Source organism: Natator depressus, chromosome 5 (assembly GCF_965152275.1).
Source record: "Natator depressus isolate rNatDep1 chromosome 5, rNatDep2.hap1, whole genome shotgun sequence".
NCBI classification, from domain to species: Eukaryota; Metazoa; Chordata; order Testudines; family Cheloniidae; genus Natator; species Natator depressus.
The window spans coordinates 37,161,108-37,184,793 of NC_134238.1; the positions used below are offsets into that span (position 1 = coordinate 37,161,108).

The 23,686-nt window shown below is 42.6% G+C and overlaps 1 protein-coding gene and 1 long non-coding RNA gene across 4 annotated transcripts in view; one reads left to right on the top strand and one right to left on the bottom strand.

The window, feature by feature from the left end:
• The window catches only part of LOC141987340 (uncharacterized), a 130,388-nt gene extending 114,126 nt beyond the window's left edge, over nt 1-16,262 (top strand). The window contains exon 3 of the long non-coding RNA XR_012639502.1: nt 16,218-16,262. This is a non-coding gene — a long non-coding RNA (uncharacterized LOC141987340). The remainder of the gene's footprint in view (nt 1-16,217) is intronic.
• PDE4D (phosphodiesterase 4D) overlaps nt 1-23,686 on the bottom strand; it is a 1,096,073-nt gene that overhangs the window by 473,620 nt on the left and 598,767 nt on the right. The window lies entirely within an intron of this gene.

Sequence of the window (23,686 nt, forward strand, 5' to 3'; positions counted from 1 at the left end):
CACAGGACTGTGCAGCAGTTACTACTTCATGTACCTGGGTCCTGCTCTGCCTGCTATCCTGCTGGAACCCATGGCAATTCATCTTTCCACCAGGGAAGCCTTAAGTCAGTGAGATAGGTTGGGGGTTGCAGGCATGGGGCACCTGTTCTGCCTGCTGGGCCATCCTTCTGGGCCCTGCACAAATCCTCCACCCAACTCCTCAACTCCCCACTTTACCTGGTAGCTCTCAGTCTTTCCTTTTCATCCCAGACCCCCAGATAGGCTGTTGGTCTGTGGGTGTTTTGCCCTGTCCTTGATCTCTGGCTGCTGTATACACCCCTGTACCTGACCCAGCCACCCAGCTAAATCAGCTCAGCTGGGCACCAGCTCAGTCTAGGGCTCAAGGCTAGAATAGACAGGCACTCAGCACACTGGTGGATGCTACACAGATTCACAGGCTCTGATAACCTTCAGCCTTACATTTCAGCTTGTTCCACAGTGGGATGTCAGGCAGCCAGCTTCACAACTTTTGGATGGAGCTCTGGGAGAGGGGTGTGTTTAAGTACCAGGGAGTTTGAAAGGTCAGTGCTGTGCCCAGTGGCGCTAAGCAGCTGGACAGTGGGTTTCAGAGGTGGGTGCCAGACGGAAGGTCTGCACCCTGAGAGAGTGCCTATAGACCCTGAGATTGGGGGCCATGGATGGACTCTGTTCAGGCTCCAGAAGCTTAACAAACCCCAGGGGAGCCAGAGAAGAGAGGCCTGGATTCCCCTCAAAGCAGTCTTAGTGGGCAGCCAGGAATGAGTGCTCACTACGATTTGTTACAGAATCCTCCCTTTCTTTACTACAGTTACACTCCTACAATCAGGAAACAAACTATAAGGTTATTAAGAATCACATGGCTGTAATAGTGAAGAGCAAATACATCCTTTTAGTAAAACAGTCTGTAAACAACCCACAGGCTGAAATTTATTACTGAAATCAATAGAGATAGACCTAATTTACCCCATCAAAATAGAGAAACTGGTCCCAAGCTTTTGTCAAACAATTATGAAACCAAAAAACGTGTGAACATTAGCCTGTTTCCCATAAGAAAATAAAGGAAAAATAATTTCATAAACTGTGCACAGGAAATACTGAATATTATCGAAGTAAACATATAAAAGTTGCCTAGAAAAGAAACATGTTAAAATAGGTGGTAAAAATAACTATATATTTAAATTCATTACAATGTACTTTATATATTTGAACTGCTACTTTTAAGGACCATCGCCATACTATGGAAAACTAATTTGAATCAACCTTCTTAAATCTACAATAATATATATATCACTAATGTAACTGAAATGGTTTCAGATGTAAATACTGTTATAAACAGGGTCTTGTAAGTAGGTCCTTGATTCAAAATAAAATTAGTCTCAAGTATTAAATATTTGAATTAAATATAACCATTAAAATAGTCTGATGCACCCCTAAAAAAAAAAATCTATCAAGCACTCTTTAGAGCACTAGTTCTACAGTGTTCAAGTATTTAGGTATCTCTCAAGAATGCTAAAGTTTAAGACTGCACTCATTTACTCCATATTTTACTCTAAATTGACCTGTTACACTCAAAGTCTTATTTGTTCCCCGATGCCAAACAAATTATGGTAACTACTTTTAAAGATGACAAATCTATCAAAAACACAACAAAGTCAAAACAGAAAATTACACATTTGTAATATTTCAACTATAAAAACAATAGTTAAGTTTTTCCCTAGCTTGGGAATATGAGAATCAGTGTTAATTCTAAATTAACTGTTCAGAGATGGTACTAGTGATTTCTACATTTTTCAAGTTTAATGTGCAATAGTGTCTCAAACAATATGAAAGCCACATTTAAAATGTCTGTGAGTAGGGTAATAGTTCTCACCTGTGCAAGTTTCCAGGGTTGCTGTGTTATTCACTGAGCGTTCCATTTCTCTTAGTTCTTCTCCACACTTAGATTTTCCACCTGCCCATTGAGTTTCAGCAGCAAAAGCCAGATCAAGCCTACCCAGATTGAATCTAGCTACCTGTATGCACTTGGTAGCAAAATCATAGGGTCTTCCCAACAGAACAGTAACTGGGGAAACTGGGTGGATTGCCTAGCAACCATGGAGCAATGGCAAGTGATGTGTTTCTGAGTCAGAAACCAGTATTGCTAGTACTACAATGAGAGAGACTTCTATTGTCCTCCTCCACGTGACCTTTTAAACGTTGGGGGATAATGTCTGATAATAGCAGCTGTCCAAGAAGCCAGTGTGGGAAATGGAAATTGTAGACCTCCCCGTGAAGGCAACCAAAGCAGACATAAGACATCTCGCAGAACTCACATTTGTCATGTCTTCTTGTATCTCAGCAAAATGTGATGGAGAGAGTCTCTCTCCAGACACATACCCCATAACTCAGAATAAGATGTTCTGAGCTGCGGGCCAGGAGACCATGACTTTCTGATGATATTTCTGTGCCCTTCACAACTGTTATTATCCAAGGTCTCATACCATTACTTTAGCAGAAGCAACTACTGTTCACCTATTTTACAGGTAAGAGAGAGTGCACAAGATTGCTTCAGACAGAGTTAGGAATAGAAATAGAACCCAGATCACTAAAATAAGATACCCTAGCCTAGGTTCATGCACTTTACCACAAAGTCTGTATAAGCTCTGAGAAGGTCAAGACTTAATTTAATAAATTTATCTTTCTGGAAAGCAAGACTCATTATTGAAAAAGTAACATTAAGAGGGAAGGGGAAAGAAATAGTCCCTTTAGGTATGAAGTTTTGGAAGCAGCCATGGAGGGACTGGGGTAAATATAATGAGAAAAAAAATTCTCTAAGGGCTCATCCACATGAAGCAGCAACGATTTCTAAAGCCCCTAGCACATTTTGCACTAACAGGTTTGTATAGACTCTGCTGGCATGAACTAAAAGTTCCCTAGTGCACCTAGGGAACTTTTAGCTTTTGCCAGCAGGGTGTGTATGGACCAGGTAGTGTTCTTTAGAGAATCACACCACTATTGTGTGCACATTGCTGCTCTTTGTAGACAAGCCTTAAGTATTGCCTCCTGCATCGGAACCAGAAAACAGGGTCCTGTGGTTTTGATTCCTACCTGGAAGCAGAGAATTTCAAAGTCAGGGATTTTTGAATTGGAAAACTTAGAGATGGAAAAGACCTATCAGATCAGGTTATCTAGTCCATTTCCTTGCCAACACAGGATTGTTCCTTCAGAATATTTACTAGCGTTTTTTTCCAGACTAGTTCTGAATTAGGAAAATGTCTCCCAGGGGAAACAATTTCACAGTCTTAGCAATATGGATCTTAGTAATATAGCTCTAACAGCTATACCAACAGAGAGAAAACACTGTGGACAGGCTTGTTCTTCATTCACGAGTGAGAAGCAATACAATTTCCCCTGTTCCCCTCCTCCACAACATTTGTAATATAGTATAGGTAGAGAGATAGAAGAAGAAGTTGGGAGAATAGCTTAATATGCTTTATAGCCTTGCAGAGGTATGTTTACATACTATAAATTTTTCAAGTTCATAGTCTACAAAGGTATGATCCCTATATTCCGCAAACTGAAATATATATTAATCAACCTCACCTGGTGTGATTCTTGCATTCTCTCTCATTCTTTCACTGCTGGACTTCATTTAGTGAAACTGGCCAATAATTAAATGTATTTTAAAGGGTCAGTGGTTGGAGAATGGCAGGTACACACTGGAAATAGTAAATATTTATTTCAGGTTGTTTCTGTTTCCTGCATTCAGTGATCATTTGCCAGCCTGAGACCATTGGTCTTTTAGATCCAAAATCAAGATGTGCAAGTTTGTTTATAAAAAGGTGTACTCAATGTTTAATGACAGGTTTCAGAGTAGCAGCCATGTTAGTCTGTATCCGCAAAAAGAGAAGAAGGACTTGTGGCACCTTAGAGACTAACAAATTTATTTGAGCATAAGCTTTTGTGAGCTACAGCTCACTTCATCGGATGCATTCAGAAGTGAGCTGTAGCTCACGAAAGCTTATGCTCAAATAAATTTGTTAGTCTCTAAGGTGCCACAAGTCCTCCTTTTCTTTTTTCAATGTTTAATATAATCAGATGGGCTAATACAGCAGTTATGATAAAGGATTAAATATTTACATAGGATCCCACATTATACATATATTCGCCTACAATTGCAAACAAACCTTTGTGGCCAATGAGACATAAAAATTGTTTTCTTAAAAATGAAGTAAATTTGCCAGAGACTCATCTGACAAGAGTTTTCAAGCTATCCGATTTAGATAATCATCTATGGTCCAATAAGTGCTTAGTAAATTAATCTCATTGTATCCAGAGGAAATTTTCTTCAAAATATAGTCAAAAATGAAAATAAAATATCTTTTGTTTCATTTCTGAATTTGAAAAGTTAAATCCCTTCCCAAGAAAACATTTGTAGGTAACTAAACTGTAAAAAGGAACACTTACTTATCTTACAGTAGGTGTGGCTCTTCGAGATTGTGTTGTCCATATGCATTCCAATTCTGGTGCACATGTGCCCCTATGCACTTGAGATTAAATTATTTTAGCCAGCAGTGTCCATCTAGGCCATTCCTGCACCCTGGACACTGCTGGCTGAAGGAATTCAATCTCATGTGCATGGGTACACATGTGCACCAGAAGTGGAATGCATATGGACAATGCATCTTGACCTGCTGCTCACAAACCAGGAAGAATTAGTAGGGGAAGCAAAAGTGGATGGGAACCTGGGAGGCAGTGACCATGAGATGGTCAAGTTCAGGATCCTGACACAAGGAAGAAAGGAAAGCAGCAGAATATGGACCCTGGACTTCAGAAAAGAAGACTTTGACTCCCTCAGGGAACTGATGGGCAAGATCCCCTGGGAGAATAACATGAGGGGGAAAGGAGTCCAGGAGAGCTGGCTGTATTTTAAAGAATCCTTATTGAGGTTACAAGGACAAACCATCCCAATGTGTAGAAAGAATAGTAAATATGGCAGGCGACCAGCTTGGCTTAACAGTGAAATCCTTGCTGATCTTAAATACAAAAAAGAAGCTTACAAGAAGTGGAAGATTGGACAAATGACCAGGGAGGAGTATAAAAATATTGCTCGGGCATGTAGGCGTGAAGTCAGGAAGGCCAAATCACACCTGGAGTTGCAGCTAGCAAGAGATGTTAAGAGTAACAAGAAGGGTTTCTTGAGGTATGTTAGCAACAAGAAGAAAGTCAAGGAAAGTGTGGGCCCCTTACTGAATGAGGGAGGCAACCTAGTGACAGAGGATGTGGAAAAAGCTAATGTACTCAATGCTTTTTTTGCCTCTGTCTTCACAAACAAGGTCAGCTCCCAGACTGCTGCACTGGGCAGCACAGCATGGGGAGGAGGTGGCCAGCCCTCTGTGGAGAAAGAAGTGGTTTGGGACTATTTAGAAAAGCTGGAAGAGCACAAGTCCACGGGACCGGATGCGTTGCATCCGAGAGTGCTAAAGGAGTTGGCGGATGTGATTGCAGAGCCATTGGCCATTATCTTTGAAAACTCATGGCGATCGGGGGGAAGTCCCGGATGACTGGAAAAAGGCTAATGTAGTGCACATCTTTAAAAAAGGGAAGGAGGAGGATCCCGGGAACTACAGGCCAGTCAGCCTCACCTCAGTCCCTGGAAAAATCATGGAGCAGGTCCTCAAGGAATCAATTCTGAAGCACTTGGAGGAGAGGAAAGTGATCAGGAACAGTCAGCATGGATTTACCAAGGGAAAGTCATGCCTGACTAATCTAATTGCCTTCTATGGCGAGATAACTGGTTCTGTGGATGAAGGGAAAACAGTGGACGTGTTGCTCCTTGACTTTAGCAAAGCTTTTGACACAGTCTCCCACAGTATTCTTGCCAGCAAGTTAAGGAAGTATGGGCTGGATGAATGGACTATAAGGTGGATAGAAAGCTGGCTAGATTGTCGGGCTCAACAGGTAGTGATCACTGGCTCCATGTCTAGTTGGCAGCCGGTAGCAAGTGGAGTGCCCCAAGGGTCAGTCCTGGGGCCGGTTTTGTACAATATCTTCATAAATGATCTGGAGGATGGGGTGAATTGCACCCTCAGCAAGTTTGCAGATGACACTAAACTGGGAGGAGAGGTAGATACGCTGGAGGGTAGGGATAGGATACAGAGGGACCTAGACAAATTAGAGGATTGGGCCAAAAGAAATCTGATGAGGTTCAACAAGGACAAGTGCAGAGTCCTGCACTTAGGATGGAAGAATCCAATGCACCGCTACAGACTAGCGACCGAATGACTCGGCAGCAGTTCTGCAGAAAAGGACCTAGGGGTTACAGTAGACGAGAAGCTGGATATGAGTCAACAGTGTGCCCTTGTTGCGAAAAAGGCTAATGGCATTTTGGGATGTATAAGTAGGGACATTGCCAACAGATCGAGGGACATGATCGTTCCCCTCTATTTGACACTGGTGAGGCCTCATCTGGAGTACTGTGTCCAGTTTTGGGCCCCACACTACAAGAAGGATGTGGAAAAATTGGAAAGAGTCCAGCGGAGGGCAACACAAATGATTAGGGGACTGGAACACATGACTTATGAAGAGAGGCTGAGGGAACTGGGATTGTTTAGTCTGCAGAAGAGAAGAATGAGGGGGGATTTGATAGCTGCTTTCAACTACCTGAAAGGGGTTTCCAAAGAGGATGGATCTAGACTGTTCTCAGTGGTAGCAGATGACAGGACAAGGAGTAATGATCTCAAGTTGCAGTGGGGGAGATTTAGGTTGGATATGAGGAAAAACTTTTTCACTAGGAGGGTGGTGAAACACTGGAATGCGTTACCTAGGGAGGTGGTGGAATCTCCTTCCTTAGAAGTTTTTAAGGTCAGGCTTGACAAAGCCCTGGCTGGGATGATTTAATTGGGGATCGGTCCTGCTTTGAGCAGGGGGTTGGACTAGATAACCTCTTCAGGTCCCTTCCAACCCTGATATTCTACGATTCTATGATTCTAACACATCTCAAAAGAACCACAAATCAGATGTCAAGAATTATAACATTCAAAAACCAGTCGGAGAACACTTCAACCTCTCTGGACACTCAATTACAGACCTAAAAGTCACGATTCTTCAACAAAAAATGTTCAAAATCAGACTCCAACGAGAAACTGAAGAACTGGAATTAATTTGCAAACTGGACACCATTAAATTAGACATTGAATAAAGACTGGGAGTGGATGAGTCATTACACAAACTAAAAATTATTTCCCCATGCTAATTTTTCCCCTACTGTTACTCACACCTTCTCGTCAACTGTTTGAAATGGGCCATCCTGATTATCACTACAAACGTTTTTTTTTCTCCTGCTGATAATAGCCCACCTTAATTGATGAGTCTCGTTAGAGTTGGTATGGCAACACCCATTTTTTCATATATCTTCCTACTGTATTTTCCACTGCATGCATTTGATGAAGTGGGCTTTAGCCCATGAAAGCTTATGCTCAAATAAATTTGTCAGTCTCTAAGGTGCCACAAGTACTCCTCGTTCTTTTTGCTGATACAGACTAACACAGCTACCACTCTGAAACCAGTTATTGTAGGGTAAGAAACCATTCTCTCTTCTCTGAGCACTTGCCCATATGTATTCCACTTCTGATGACTTTCAGCCGGTAACCTGATGTGACAGAAGTGGGTGCTCAGCATCTACCTAAATAACAACTCCAAGACAGCTCTGCCCAAATCGTGCACTGCAAATTTAAGATGGATACACTTTTGAAAGTGAGCACTGACCTAAAAAGGTGGGACTAAACTAGCTAGCTCATAACACATTCTGATGTAACTAGAAATCTACTTAGATCATCTCTAAATGGATATAGCCTGACTCTTCATTCTATCTGCCAAAGCAACAAACAACTTTGAGAGATTCTGAATGTTTTGGTTCTATCAAGATTTATCACGAAACTAAAAATTAGTGGTTATTTGCAAACAGAATAAAGTCCAAATCAGTAATATATATAACTGATGCTTTTAAAAGGACCAGTTTCACAAAGCTGAAAACAATTATGAGCCAAATCAGCTGGAAAAAATAATTTAACAGAAAATTGTGAATGATAATTGGGAATTGTTTAAAAACACTTTACTAGATGCCCCAAAAGCCACAATTCCACATTGGAAAAAGGCCAAACACTGGTGAAAAAATCAACCTGACTTACATGGAAAATAACAGCAGTTGGGTAGAGTGGGTTAAAACCAATATATAATACATGAAAGAAGGGGACTATGATTGTAATGAACATAAAACAGAAGCTAAGAACTGAAAAAGGAAGCAAAAGATCTAAGGAGAAATCTATGACCAGCAGAGTAAAGGATAATACAGAGGTGTTTTAAGTTTATTAGGTATCAAAAGAATCCAAACAAAGGTATTGGTCCATCAATAAATGGAAACGGTAAAATTGTCAATAATAATGGAGAAGAGGCAGAAGTATTCAATACATATTTCTCCTCTGTATCCGGTGGGGAAAGATGATGCAATTATATCATATGATGATAAAAAGAGGATGTTACACAGCACTACTGAAATTAGACATTTTTAAATCAGCAGGTCCAGAAAACTTGCATCCATGATTTGAAAAAGAGCTAGTGGAGGATCTCACTGGACCATTAATGTTGTGCCGTATTTAAAAAGGGACGACCTGGGTAATTATAGGCCTGCCAGCCTGACATCAACCCTAGGCAAAATAATAGATGCAGGCTGATATAGAACTTGATTAATAAAAAATTTAATATAGTTAATGCTAATCAACATAGGTTTATGGAAAACAGATCCTGTCAGATTAACTGTATTTTTATGAGATTACAAGTTTACTTGATTACGGTAATAGAACTGATGTCAAATACTTAAACTTCTGTAAGACTTTTGACTTGGTACTGCACAATGTTTTGATTAAAAAATAGAATGACACTAAATTAACATGGCACACATTATATGGATTAAAACCTGATTAAATGATAGGTCTCAAAAGTGATTATAAATGGAAAATGATCATCAAGTAGCTGTGGTTCTAGTAAGGTTCCACAGGAATTGGTTCTTGGCCCTATGCTATTTAAGGTTATCAGTGGATTGGGAGAAAACATAAAATCATCATAGACAAAGTTTGCAGATGACACAAAAGCTGTGCAAGTGGTAAATAATGAAGAGAACAAGTCACTGACAAAGAGTATCTGTATTGGTTTGTAAGCTGAGCACATGCAAACAACATGTATTTGAATATGGCCAAATATAAAGCTGTACATCTAGGAACAAAGAATGTAGCCAATACAGTAACTCCCCACTTAATGTCCTCTCGCTTAACGTTGTTTCGATCTTACGTCCCTGCTCAATTACAGAACATGCTCCATTTAAAGTTGCGCAATGCTTCGCTAGGACGTCATTTGGCTGCCTGCTTTGTCCACAACTGGCAGCCCCCCATCAGCTCCCCTACACCCAGCCCCCACAGCACCTCCCACCCACCGGCAGACCCCGCAGATCAGCGCCTTCCCCCCACCTCCTGCCCGCAGCAATCAGCTGGCTTGCGGCGTTCAGGAGGGAGGGGGGAGGAGCAAGGACACGGCGCGCAGGCTCCCCCTCCCTCCCTCCCTCGCCTCTTGAACACCGCAAGCCAGCTGATTGCCGCAGGCAGGAGGCAGAGGAGAGAGGGGGGAGGCTGTGTGCAGGGTCCTCGCTCATCCCCCCTCCCTCCTGCCCCCTGAACACCACAAGCCAGCTGATTGCCGTGGGCAGGAGGAAGTGGGGAGGAGCGAGGATGCAGTGTGCGGAGTAAAGGGGGAGGAAGGGGGGAAGAAGAGGTGGGTTAAGGGTGGGGGCTTGGAGGAAGGGGTAGAGTGGGCGGACTGAGGTTTGAGCCCCCCGCCCCTGGTGCTTACAGAGTAGGGGAAGCTGCCGCTGCACAACATGTTTCTCCGAGCTGACAGCACCTTCAGCCTCCTTGCCTGCCTCATTGTCTGCAGTGCCAGTGGGCTGTGCCTATGTGGGGTAAGGCGGGGGCACCTCCCAACTATAGTACTGTACTGTACTGTATAGTATGGCATAAAAATTTCCCTGGAACCTAACCCCCTCATTTACATTCACTCTTATGGGGAAATTGGATTTGCTTAACTTCTTTCATTTAAAGTCGCATTTTTCAGGAACATAACTACAATGTAAGTGAGGAGTTACTGTACTCACAGGATGGGGGGCTCTAGTAAAAGACTTGGGAGTTCACAGTGGATAATCAGCTTAACTTGAGCTGCTGCCTACTGATAAACTCAAGGAGCTCGATCTATTTAGCTTGGCAAAAAAAGAAAGCTAAGAGGTGACTTGACCAGAGTCCATAAACACCAATATGGGGAACAAAAAATTGATAATAAGAGCTTCAATCTAGCAAAGGTATAACAAGATCCAGTGGCTGGAGAAATTTAGACAAGAAATAAGTCCTACATTTTTAACAGTGAAGGTAATTAACCATTAGAACAACTTGAGAAGGGTTGTGGTGGCGTCTCCATCACTGGAAAATTTTAAATCAAGATTGGCTGTTTTCCTAAAAGATATATTCTAGTTCAAAAAGGCAATGACTTCAGGGAAGACCTATGGCCCCTGTTATACAGGAGATCAGACTAGATGATCCCAGTGGTTGTGGTGCCCCTGCATATTCTCAATAGCTGAGTGGTTAGGGCACTCAGCTGGGATGTGGGAGGTCCAGATTCAAATCCCTGGTCTGGACCAGGAGCTTAAACGTAGGTCTCTTCCACACAGGTGAGTGCTCTAACCACCAAGCAATAAGATATTCTCAATCTCTTCTGCTGAAGCTTTTCCACTTTGTATAAAATATTTGAGGCATTACTCCTGACAGAATTCTCCGCCACTACAGAATTCTGCAGAAATTAATGTTGTGTGCACTGAATTTCCTTTCCCCCACAGAAATGGGCTGCACTGCTGCTGGCCATCACTAGGAGCAGATGTACTCAGCAGAGCCCAGCTTACACATAGAAGACACTGCCGGGGGAGGGGAGAGAGCTAGAGGATTCCTGGCAGTGGCAGTTCTCAGCATGCCCTGAGGAAAGGTGAGGGTGGAGCACAGGAAACTCCGTGCAAGCCTAGGACCGAGCACCAAGCTGTTTCTCCCTCTCGATCCCTGGGCTATGGGGGGGGGGGGGGGGTTTCTGGGCTGGAGGCCACGGCTGGGCTCTGAGGAGTGGGAGGAGATGGAGGTGGATGTCTGGGCTGCGGGGGGGGGCTGTGGCTGGGCTCTGGGGGGAAGGGTGCGGGTATCTGGAGCGCGGGCCCCCCGCAGCGGCGCTCTGAGAGGGGTGGTATTTGGGCAAGGGAGGGCCCTGCGGCTGGGCTCTGGCTGAGAGAGATGTGGGTATCTGGGCTGGGGGGCCCGCAGCTGGGCTCTGGGAGAGGGGTTGTGGGTGTTTGGCCCCCTGGCTGGGCTTGGGAAGAGAAGGGGGCAGAGAAACAGGAACTGGGTTGTCATAGGGGTTTCTTTAACTCTCTACTCCTGAGGGAATTTTTGTGTGTGTCTATATTGTTATAGACATACGTGCTGACAGGTATTTTGAAATAAATTACCAAAATAATTGAAACTGGCATGATTATGTTGTGTTATTTTGACAAATAAAATTTGCAGAATTTTGCAGAAATTTAGAATATTGTTTTCAGAATTTTTAATTTTTTTGGTGCGGAATGCCCCCAGGAGTAAGGCATTAAGGAGTGCAGGATATCTAACAGTTTCTGGGATTTTTCCTGTATCATCTCAACCAGTGTCTCTAGCATGTCCCTCCCTCCAGTAGAGATGATCCTGGAATACTATGTAGTCACCAAGGTGGCATGGTGCAACAAGGATTTTAGTGTCATCTGGTGAAGATGAGGAGATAGCTGTTAGGATAAGCTTCATAGCCCTTTGGTTTACTTCATCAGAAGCCTGCTCCTGATGAACTCAGTATGTGTCACTTGAGGCTGTACACTCTACTGTGGAATGAGACCTAACCCTAGAAGGAGCAGCTGAAGTTCCTTACAACTTCCTTACAAACGATAAGCCCCTGGGGATCCTGCAGGGCCAAGACGGATTGCTATAAGGAAAGGCAGCATGGATTTACCAGGGGGATTACCAAGGATAGTGCCCATCTCTAGGTCCCTTAGGTCTGTGTGAGAGTAGTCATGGGACCTAGAATCCCTATGAGAACCAGTGGGATCCTATCCTGAGCAGAACCTTGGAGAATAGGGAGGTGGAGCCCTGCTAGCCAGACAAGAAAGGGCAATATTCTTCCTCAGGGGACAGAGCAGAATTAATAGGAGTCCAGGGATGTGCCATAGGAAGCTCCCTATTTGGTGCCATTGAAGTGCTCAGTACAGAGGATGAGGTAGTGGCTGATACCAAAGCGAGAGAGTACACTCACCATAGATGCCAATAGTGGTGACTCAGGCAGAGAGGATACTGGGATACTACTTGGTACCATAAAGTACCTCAGTGCCAAGAAGATCAGTTCTATAAGTAGCACATTGGGGACCACTGACAATGACATAGACGATGTCAGTACTGAGAGCCATAATGTTGGTACCACAGAGCAGCACCTAAGATAGCATGAAAGTGCTCTTTAGACAGTACCATAACTAGGAGACCAGACTTCTTCAGACTGCCTCCTTAAAGGGTATCTCCAGGCTTGGAATGGAGGCAGACTCAGGCATTCTCCATCTTCTTATTAGCTCCCTGAGAAGGTTACCTATGTCTACGCTCTTTTGAAGAACTGTGCTCTCTCCTGTCTTATAGAATCATAGGGTTAGAAGGGACCACAAGGGTCATCTAGTCTAGTCTAACCCGCAGCCAAGGAAGCAAGATTTGTTTTGTCTAAACCATCCAAGACAGCTGGCTAACCAGCCTCCTTTTGAAAACCTCCAGTGAAGGAGCTGCCACAACCTTCTTAGGCAGTTTGTTCCATTGTCCTATTGTTCTTAGGGTTAAGAAGTTTTTCCTGAGATTTAATCAAAATCTGCTATGTTTCCTAACCCCTTTCAGCAGACATTGAACAGGACATGACTGCAGTCATTGTCAAGGAGGACTTCTTAGTGGTAGGGGCTCAGGAGCAGGCAGTCAAACCAGTGCTCACAGATCTCTCAAATGTAGACTTCTCTGATCCAGGAGAATCTTGTTCTCATATCAGAAGCAAGTCTTCATTGATCTGTCTAGCAGAAAAAGCTTCAGATGATCCTCCCGCACCTTGTATGTTTGTTTGGAAAACAGATCGACATTTAACTGCAATATCCCCTGCCCTGAGGCAGAACAGGCACCTTGAGTGGCCATCATTAAAGGGAACAGCTGACTTACAAAAGGGACAAAATTTAAAACCTGGAGGACTTGGTTTCAGCCATATGGGCTAAATGCCAGTACCAGGTAAAACTAACAAAAACTAATCCTAACACTATATCTATGCTATGTACACTAAATACTTGTTTTGCAGCCACAGGAGCTAAGAAGGGACCTGCTCTGCTCATTGTGTTCTTAGGTGAGAGGCATGCAGGAAACAGGCACAGACCTAATGGACACTGCTAGCCAAAAGAATCTGATCTCAACGCAGGCGGACAAGCAGAACACATGCACAAGCACTCGAAGGAAAAACACATGTTGCTAGTAGCATCATATACGTAAAAAGACATGGTCTTTGTTCCAAAGGGCTCACAGTCTAAATTGGACAGAAAATACAAGAAAGAATTGCTATTCATTACATAGGAAAGGGGACTAACAGGCTCTTATCAGAAGCAAAATAATAAGCCGACTGTAAAATACCCAATAAGATTTATTAAATGAATGTGAGCCAAATATTCCTTTCTTGATTTTTTTTAACATTTAAAGCAGTAAAAAAGAGTAAACATGTGACAGTCTAAGAAGTTAATCTCTGTGGTTTTTGAGATTAAAGAACAAATTTGTATGAGTTTATAATAGATTTTATGAAGACTGGAGGAAAAATTCTGCTCTCAGTCACATCACTGAAAATGATGAGTAACCTCACTGATGTTAATAGAGTTAACTTCAACCAGGGTAACAGAGCAAATTTTGGCCCTAACATTTGTTGTTTGCTTCTTTGGTTGATGTACTTGGGATTATTTACACTGGAGGCTGGTTAACACGTGAAAGTAGTTAGATACTACAGGTGCTAAAAGCCAGTTTACAGACACTGGTATAGAGCTTGAAGTATCTGATTCCCTTTGTCTTATGTATGCCTTAAGAAGCTTCAATTGATCATTTATCTAGCTCTACTTCACACATGAATTTGAGAACATCCTAAGTGTGGCTCTTAGATTGTTAAAAATAAAAAAATTAAGTGTTTTAAAAGTAGGAAAAAAACCAGCTTTTGTATTCTTTATGTGTACGCCACAAAACACATAGTTTGGCTTTGCAATTCCTTGTTACACTTTTGAAAATAAGGTTCCTAAGCCAGGCACCTCCAGGATGGGCATAAACTTTAATTTAGCTGTCTTGTACAGTTCTATTAACATTGGGAAAAATTAAGATCCTCCCCTGCAGCATCACTGTCTTGATCCTCTAAAAGCACAGATGTATTTGGCATTAGATTATTAGGCAACCCTTCATCTCAGGAGAGCCCAAATAGCAGCCTGATTCTTAGCCACACAAATTTCTGGAATTGCATAGGCAACAGAGGGTCATAAAGTGTTATAGATTCACCAGCGTTGAGGCCAGAGCTCTTTATGTGCGAGCTTCTATCACAAAAAAAAATGCTTTCCTCAGTCTCTGCCGAGGGGTCCTGTGGCTGCCGCTGTAGAACAAGATGAATAACTCTAAGCTTCTGAGGTTTCAAATATACTTCATAAAAGACCCAGGTGAGTAATCAAGTAAGACTGTCAAGCCTATTGATACTGGTATCCCCATTCCCCTCTTTGCTTCAGCAAATGAACAGAGGAAGGGAAAATCCAAAGACCGCAACAATGAGCTGTCTGGAATCGGGAGCTTCAACAAGAGTGTGCTGCAAAACTGCTGGCCTTCTCTTATGTGTATCTCATCCACAAGACAAGACAGTTGGTGCAGAAAACAGTGAAGGAGGTTAATCAAGTGATCAGTGTGTGCTGTGCACCCTCTTGTGTGCCCAGCCTACACAGCTCAAGCTGTAGAGACTCATGCCTTTAGTTCTGGAACTCCCCAGTTTAATCTCTTATATATAAGTGTTTATATACAAATGTTAGGAGTCACCATATTAAGATGGACAATTAGAGTGCCTGGCATTAAATGAGAATAGAGATATAATAGGCATCACAGAAACTTGGTGGAATGAGATAATCAATAGGACATGGTAATATCAGGGTATAAAATACATAGGAATGACAAAGTAGGTTGCCCTGGTTGGGGAGTAAAGCATAGAGCGAAATAAAGTAAAAATCTTAAATGAAACGAACTGAACCCATGCTTGAATAATAAGAATATAGCAGCAGGAATACGCTACTGACCACCTGACCAGGATGGTTACAGTGTTTGTGAAATGCTAAGGGAGGTTACAGAGATTACAAAAGCAGAAAGCACATCAATAATGGGTGATTTCAACTATCTTTATATTGACTGGTAAATGTCACCTCAGGGTGTGATGCAGAGATAAATTTTCTAGACACCATAAGTGACTACTTCGGGGAGCTTCTAGTCCTAGAGCCAACAAGGGGAGAGGCAATTATTGATTTAGTCCGAAGTAGAGGACACAGGTCCGATCCAAGAGGTAACAGTAGCTGAACTGCTCGGTAATAGTGACCAGAATGTAATTAAATTTAACATCTTTGTGGGGGGACATTGCCAGAAAAACCCACCATGGTAACATTTAACTTTCAAAAGTGGAATTATACAAAAGCGAAGGCATTTGTTAGACAGAAATGAAAAGGAGCTGTCACAAGGGTTAAATGCCTGCAAGCAGCACGGGAACTTTTTAAAAAAGACATAATACAGACTCAGACTACGTGTATACCCCAAATCAGAAAAGACAATAAGAGGATCAAAAGAATGTCATCGTGGCTAAACCGCAGAGTAATGGAGGCTGTTAGAGAAAAAAAGGCAGCTTTTAAAAATTGGAAGTCATAAGTTAGTGAGGATAATATGATGAAGTATAAACTCTGGCAGGCTAAGTGTAAAAAGTACAATAAGGCCGGCCAGGAAAGAATTTGAAAAGCAACTGCTATAGATGCAAAGCTAACAATAAGATTTTTTTAATAGGTACACCAGAAGCAGGAAGCCTTCCAAACAAACAGTGGGGCCACTAGATGACAAAGGTACTAACGGAGAACTCAAGGAAGACAAGGCTATTGCAGAGAAGCTAAATGAATTCTTTGCATCAGTCTTCACTGCCGACGATCTGAGTGAGAGTCCCACACCTGAGCCATTCTTTTTAGGTAACAAATCTTGAGGATCTGTCCCAATTGAGGTATGAGGAGGTTTTGAAACAAATTGATAAATTAAACTGTAATAATTCCCCAGGACTGGATGCTTATTCACCTAAGAGTTCTGAAGGAACTCAGATATGAAGTTGCAGAATTACTAACTATGGTATGTAGCCTATCGCTTAAATCAACTTCCGTTCCAGATAACTGGAGGATGGTTAATGCAATGTCAATTTTTTTAAAAAGCTCCACAGCCAATCCTGGCAATTACAGGTTGGTAAGCCTAACTTAAGTACCAGACAAATTGGTTGAAACTATAATAAAGAACAGAATTATTAGACATATAGATGACACTTTTCCCAACATACTGTTTTCAGCAAGGCTTTTGTAAAGGGAAATCATGCCTTACCAATCTTAGAATTCTTTGAGGGGATCAACAAACATGCAGACAAGGGTGATCCAGGGAATATTGTGTAAATGGACTTTCAGAAAGCAATTAACAAGGTCCCTCACCAAAGGCTCTTTTGCAAAGCATGCAATCATGAAATAAGAGGGAAGGTCCTTTCATGGATCAGTAACTAGTTAAAAGATAGGAATCAAAGGGTAGGAATAAATGGTCAGTTTTCACAGTGGAGAGAGATAAACAGCAGGCTCTTCCAAGGATCTGTACTGGGACCTATGTTGTTCAACATATTAATGATCTGGAAAAGGGAGTAAACAGTGAAGTGGCAAAGTTTGCAGATGATACAAAATCATTCAAGATAGTTAAGTCCAAAGCTGATTGCGAAGAATTACAAAAGGATCACACAAAACTGGCTGATTGATCAGCAAAATGGCAGATGAAATTCAACATTGATAAATGCAAATCAATGCACATTGGAAAAAAAATATCCCAACCATACACACAAAATTATGGGTTGCACTCAAGAAAAATCTTGGAGTTATCATGGATAGTTCTATGAAAACTTCAGCTCAATACACAGCAGCAGTCAAAAAGGTTAACAGAATGTTAGGAACTATTAAGGAAGGGATAGAAAATAAAACAGAAAATATCATACTGCCACCATATAAATCCATGATGTGCCCACACCTTAACAGTGTGTCTAGTTCTAGTCTCCCCATCTCAAAAAGGATATAATGGAACTGGAAAAGCTTCAGGGAAGGGCAAAACAATGATCAAGGTTACGGAATGGCTTCCATGTAAGGAGAGACTAAACAGATTAAGGCTGTTCAGTTTAGAAAAGAGATAAGGGCATCACAGAATAATGGGGGGATAGGATAGAGATTTATAAAAATCAAATGTTCCTGCAACCTTCAAGCTTATATACCACATTTAACAGTAAAACAAACTCTGTTGTGGTAACTGCATACAAGTAGTAATTGCTGGAGATTGAAGTAAATGAGGCACCACTGCTACACAGAGATCCATGCACATAGAGCCAGTTACAGGATTAGAGCTTTAAATTGAACCTTAGGATCACTTCAAAAGCTACCATTGCAAAGGATAGCATTATGACATGGTTTCATATTGCTCGTTCTGGCAGAACTAAACTGCATTAAACCTATTACCAAACAGTGTTCTCACATGTTAAGATGAATGATGATTTTTTTTTAAATGCAGATAATACATTTAAGGTGGCAACAAAAAATATGGGCTGTAAGGTGATTTCATAATCATAGAATCATAGAAATGTTGGACCGGAAGGGACCTCGGTAGGTCAGCTAGTCCAGTCCCCTGTACTGAGGCAGGAGTAAGTATTAATCCCTGGCAGGTGTTTGTCTAGCCTGTTCTTAAAAACCTCCAATGACAGAGATTCCACAGCCTCCCAAGGCAATTTGTGTTGGTGCTTAAATACCCTGACAGCCGAGAACTTTTTCCTAATGTCTAACCCAAATCTTCCTTGCTGCACTTTAAGCCCATTACTTCTTGACCTATCCTCAGGGGATAAAGGGAAGAATTTATCACCCTCCTCTTTATAACAAGCTTTTCTGTATTTGAAGACCCTCTCAGTCATCTCTTCTCCACACTAGAAAAACCCAAGTTTTTCAATCTTTCTTTATAGGTCGTGTTTTCTAGAACTTCAATAATTTTTGTTGCTCTCCTCTGGACTTTCTCCAATTTGTCCACATCTTTCCCAAATTGTGGTGCCCAAAACTGGGCCAAATACTCTTGTTGAGGCCTTATGAGTACATTGGAAGAATTATTTCTTGTGTCTTGCTTACAATACTTCTGCTAAATATATCTCAGAATGAAGTTCATTTTTTGTGCAACAGTATTACATTGCTGACTCACTTAGTTTGTGATCCACTATAACCCCCAGATCCTTTTCTGCAGTACTCCTTCCTAGGCAGTCATTTCCCATTTCGTATTTGTGCAACTGATTATTCCTTCTTAAGTGTAGTACTTTGCATTTGTCCTTACTGAATTTCATCCCGTTAATTTCAGACCATTTCTCCAGATTGTCAAAATCATTTTGAATCCTAATCCTGTCCTCCAAAGCACTTGAAACCCCTCCCAGCTTGGTATCATTCCCAAACTTTATAAGTGAATTCTCTATGCCATTATCCAAATAATTTCTAAAGATATTGAATAGAAATGGACCCAGGACATCTTTGTGGGACCCACTCACTATGCCCTTCCAGCTTGATTGTGAACCAATCATAATTAAAGGTAAGATTTTGTTATGGATATTTTTAGTAAAAGTCACGGACAGGTCACGGGCAGTAAACAAAAATTCACAGAAGCCTGTGACCTGTCCGTGACTTTTACTAAAAATATCCATAACAAAATGGGGAGCTCAGCTATGGGGTCCCCACACTGTCTGCAGAGGCTGGGCAGCTCTGGGGGCCCACTCCAAGCTGTAGGGTCTCTCCGCTTCCCGCGGTGGCTGGGAGCTCCAGTCCCCCCACCACATGCTGCCTGCAGCAGCCAGGAGCTGCAGGGTACCCCCACTGGACGGCAGGAGTACCCTGCAGCTCCCCACTGCCTGGGCAGTGGGGGGATCCTGCTGCTCCTGTCTGCTGCGGATGAATTCATGAAGATTGTAGAAGTTACAGAATCCATGACTTTTGCAACCTCTGTGAAAAAATCATAGCCTTAATGATAATTACTGTGAGTACAGTTTTCCAACAAGTTGGGCACCCACCTTCCAGTAGGTTTGTCTAGGTTATATATCCCTAGGTTGTTTATGAGAAGATCATGTGAGAGAGTATCAAAAGCCTTACGAAAAAATGAGATATATCATATCTACTGCTTCTGACTTACTCACAAGTCTTGTTACCCTGTCAAAGAAGAATATTAGTTTGGCTTGACACAATTTGTTCTTAACAAATCCATGTTGATTGTTACTTGACACCTTATTATTTTCTAGGTGCTTTCAAATTGATTGATTGATTATTTACTCCATTATCTTTCCGAGTACCAAAGTTAATCAGCGTGGCCTATAATTCCCTGGGTTGTCCTCATTTCCCTTTTTATAGATAGGTACTATATTTGCCCTTTTCCAATCTTCTGGGATCTCTCCAATCCTCTACAAATTATCAAAGATAATTGCTAATGGCTCAGAAATCTCTTCAACCTGTTCCTTAAGTATTCTAGGATGTATTTCATCAGGCCCTGCCGATTTGAAGACTTGGCTAAGTAATTCTTAACTTGATCTGTCCCTATGTTAGCCTCAGATCCTATATTAGTAATCTAATCAGTGTCAATCTTTTGGTTGAAAACTGAAGCAAAAAGGCATTTTAACACTTCAGCCATTTAAAAAGTATGGGTTAAGTGTTAAAAAAACACTTTCTGTTATTGTCTTTCCCTCCTCATTGAGCAATGGGTTTATCCTGTCCTTGGTCTTCCTCTTGCTTCTAATGTATTTGTAAAATGTTTTACGGTTACCCTTTATATCCCTAGCTAGTTTAATCTCATTTTGTGCTTTGGCCTTTCTAATTTCATCCCTATGTGCTTGTACTGGGTTTTCTTTTTTAAATATTCATGCTTTGTATTTTGATCTAGTACTCATTTTTCGTACATCTCTTTTTTGAGTTTCAGGTCACTGAAGATCTCCTGTTTAAGCCAAGGTAGTCTCTTAGCCTACTTCCTATCTCTCCTATGCATTTGGAGAGCTTGTCTAAAAAAACTGCCAACTCTCCTGAACTCCTTTTTCCCTTAAATTTGCTTCCCATTGGATCTTACTTACCAATTCTCTGAGTTTGCTAAAGCTTGCCTTCTTGAAGTCCATTGTCTTTATTCTGCTGTTTTCCCTCCTGCCATTCCTTTGAATCACTATCATGACTACAACTACACTGCATATATCATTTCATTATCTCTTTCACCCAAGGTGCCTTTCATCTTTAAATGCTCAACAGTTCCTCCCTACTTGTCAGAATCAAATCTAGAACAGCATCTTCCCTAGTCGCTTTCTCCGCTTTTTGCAACAAAAAGTTGTCTCCAATGCATTCCAAGAACTTGCTGGATAATCTGGGCCCTGCTGTATGATTTACCCACCAGATGTGAAGGTAGTTTAAGTCCCCCATCATCATCAAGTCCTGTGCTGTTGATGATTTTGTTAGTTGTTTTTAAAAAAATACTCATCCACCATTTCTTGCTCGTTAAGTGGTCTTCTTCTGGGTTAGGTGGTTAGATATATGGCTTGCTTTTGTAGTACAACACCAAAAAATGAAAAAAATGTTGGTAATATCTCTTCTTACCATAACATCTCCAAGTTACACATTGAAATAACCCTGTTATTAAAATGCAATTTACCATTACACGTACAGCATGTACTGACTGCATCTGACTTTTTAAATCTGCTCACGGTGATTCATAATGGTCTGTTTTGTTATATGTTAATCTTAAATATATTCCTATATTAGATTAAATAAGGAATTGTCGCTGTATTCCTCCTGTATCAGTTTGTTCTTCATTGTTGGGATACTGTCATCTAAGGAGCTTATTTTTCTAATCCAGTGCCCAAGAGGCAGCTTAGCTGCTAGCTATTCCTGCTTTTCTTTATACGTAGATATGTGCTTCCACATATCACTTAATCTGTTTCATTGATTTAAATTCATCTGGGCATAATGGAAAATTTTCACAAAAACTGCTTTGAAAACTGAAAATGTACAACAACATTTACCACTTCATCATTTCTTGCACAGCACAGAAAGGCGTGCAGGACTGTATGTTTGCATACACAGACTATATACAGCAGATCTTAACAGACTATAAATAAATCTTTTACCATTTTACCATTAAACAACAAAAGCATATTTAAATTATAAACACACACATAAGACAAAATATTAAAGATATTAACATTATCTGCTGAAAATTAGACTGGACCAATATCAGTAATTGAGCTGCCCATATGCATTAATTGATCTTTAACTATTCATGGTAAATAGGCCCAATGGCCTGTGATGAGGTGGGATCTGAGTTACTAAAGAGAATTCTTTCCTGGATAACTGGCTGGTGAATCTTGCCCACATGCTCAGGGTTCAGCTGATCAGCATGTTTGGGGTCAGGAAGGAATTTTCCTCCAGGGCAGATATGTAGGATTCATAAAGGTTTATGCGCTTGGCAACATTCAGGGCACACCCGGAGTGTTGTGTAGGAGTAGTGCACACACTGCTCCATCCAAGGGCATCAACCCTGGAATCTCGCCAAGATGACATGAATCGTGGGAAGCCTCTCAGGACTGGGCTCAAGGCCCGAGAGCAAGGAATGCGGTAGACAGAAATTGGTAAATAAGAATGTTAAACAAAGCCAATGTATTCCTTTTATCTGTTGGAGAATGTAATGCGCGGGGGGAGAGAGAGAATAAAGGGGAAGGTGGAAAGCTGACAGGCGGAAGCCCGTTAGCAGAGACCAGCCTGCTTGCTTGCTAAAAGCTGTGTTCTGTCTTGTCATTGAACCGCCACAACTGGCTCCCAAACGTGGGGCCCTCAGCACTCACCTCACCCGGCAAGGGTTTCAGACGCGTCACTCATCCGCCTCGTGGATCCCGGTGAGTATTTTTCGTTGTGGTAAGTATGGGAAGCTCCCTCTCTGCTTTGCAAGTGCAACACCGCAATGAGCTACAGTATTTGCTGCGTAAGGCTCAGCATGATTGCCCCACTCGAGAACTCACTCTCCTGCTACAGGAGGTGAGTGCCCAATGCCCGTGGTACCCTGAAGCCGGAACCCTTAAGCTAGCGGACTGGGAGCGGTTGGGCCAGACATTGCACAAAGAGCCTCGGGCGTCCGTGCAGGCTTTACATGCCTGGCACCTCTGCCGCGACGCGGTACAGCGTGTCGCCTCGGACAGGCCCTCCCTCGCGAGGCTGGTGATCTCGCCACGCCCGTCCGCTCCTGCAGCCATCCCCCCTCCTACCGATGCAACACAGTGTGTCGCCTCGGAAGAACCCTCTCCTGCGCCAACAGAGGGGCTGCCGATTTCGCCCCCCCCGTCCGCTCCTGCAACCATCCCTCCCCCTGCTTCGCCCCCAGTGCCTCTATTACCACCGCCTCCCTGGTCTTCCCCACTGGAGCCGGTGTGTGATCGCCCTCCGCTCGTAGGGCCCCATGCTCCGGGGCCCCCCGGGGGGTCGTCTGCATCTGCTCAGGGGCTTTCGCTGGTGCAACAAATGGTTCACGCAGCGAAGACTCGCTCAGATATTACAGCAGAGGAGCTGGCTGATCTGGTCTCAGCTTTTCCAGTGACCTGGCAGGATGATGGCCAGGGCAACCAGGTTGCAAACTGGGTCAGTTTGCCTTACTCAGTGATCAGAGAGGTAAAGAAAGCGATTCGCGAGTTTGGCCTGACTAGCACGTATGTGCATGGTCTCATTGAAGGGCTAGGCAGTGGGTACTCCCTGATCCCTGAAGATTGGAAGGTGCTGTTGCGCATGATGCTGACACCCAGTCAGTATGTTATTTGGCTTAGTGAGTATCGGCAGATGGCAGAACGCCAAGCCCAGGTATATAGAGAGCAAGGTATCATTTATGAGCAGCTGGCAGGGGAGGGCCAGTTTGCTACTGTTCAGCTGCAGTCTCAACTCCCTCAGGCCGTCTTCCCCATTATTTCCACCTGCGCCCAGCATGCTTTCCGGAAGGTCCCGGATTCAGGCAGGCCTACCAAAAGCTTTGCCAGTATCCGTCAGGGTGCATCAGAGTCCTTTATGGATTTTACCAACAGATTGCAGGAGGCTATCCTCCGACAGGTGGATAACCCTGCGGCAGCTCAGGAGATCCTGTTAAAAATGGCGGTTGAAAATGCAAACGAGGATTGCCGCCGTGCTCTCCAGGCTGCACAAGCCTCTGGAATTCTAGAGCTG